This window comes from Penaeus monodon, chromosome 30 (assembly GCF_015228065.2).
Source record: "Penaeus monodon isolate SGIC_2016 chromosome 30, NSTDA_Pmon_1, whole genome shotgun sequence".
Classification (NCBI taxonomy): Eukaryota; Metazoa; Arthropoda; class Malacostraca; order Decapoda; family Penaeidae; genus Penaeus; species Penaeus monodon.
The window spans coordinates 37357631-37358632 of record NC_051415.1 but is presented as its reverse complement, the minus strand read 5'-3'; positions in this window follow the sequence as shown (position 1 = coordinate 37358632).

The window sequence follows — 1002 nt, the reverse complement described above, 5'->3', positions numbered from 1 at the left end:
TTTTCCTCACTGTACTTCCTGCTCTTAACTACCTCCCATCTTCCCATTTTCCATTTCTCCCTCTCTGTCTCTATCTTTCCCATTATCTTCAAATGCTAAGACTTAATCTATTTATCTTAAAATTTCTGTGTCTCTTTCTTTGTTTGAAAAGGATTATTTCATTTAATTCTGGATGCTTGATACCTGATGTTTATGTTTCAAATGTACATAAATGTAAAGATTCAATTTTATGAATTACTAAGTATAATTCAGAATCCTCACTTTTTCTCTTTATTAATTCTCATTTCAGATTATGCTGAGCAATTTCTTCATATATTTGATACTTGTATTTAATATTACAGTGTTTTTTGTAATGCCCGGTTTTCTTTAGTTTATGAAACTTTGCCATGAATAGCAATTTTGGAAGACTTTTAATTGAGTTACAAATATGAGGTGGCATTATTATTACAATTAATGTCTTTCATCTGAAGGTATTAGTAGAGATTGTGTGGTCAAATCCATATGGCAATCTTTATTTTCATGCATTTATATTTTTCCTTATATTTCTTTTTTTATCTCTCTCTTTATTTCCTATAGTACACTTATGTTATAAATTCAATGTATATTTCAGTTTTCTGTTTTATGCACTGAATGTACCTTTGAAACTAATCCTAAAATTAAGAAGTAACTGCAGCTACTTTATCCAGGAGTGCTACATGAAACAAAATATAAAAATAATCCAAAAATCAAGGTAAAATAATGTGTCTTCTAATTACTGAAAACAATATATTTATCATAATTGAATTCAATGTTTTGCTAAGTCATGAGTGTTACTGTTTTATCTCTTTCTTCTGAGAATTCCATAATTTATAAGAGAAATTATTTCTATAACCCGGTGTTTTGAGTACTCATCACAGCAGTTCTTATTCCAAGGTCAGGATTTGTTCCTCTTAGTGAAGTTGAAGTCAGTGCCAGTTCAGTTCAGAAATATGGAGGAAATAACCTGCCCTGAAAGAGTATTCT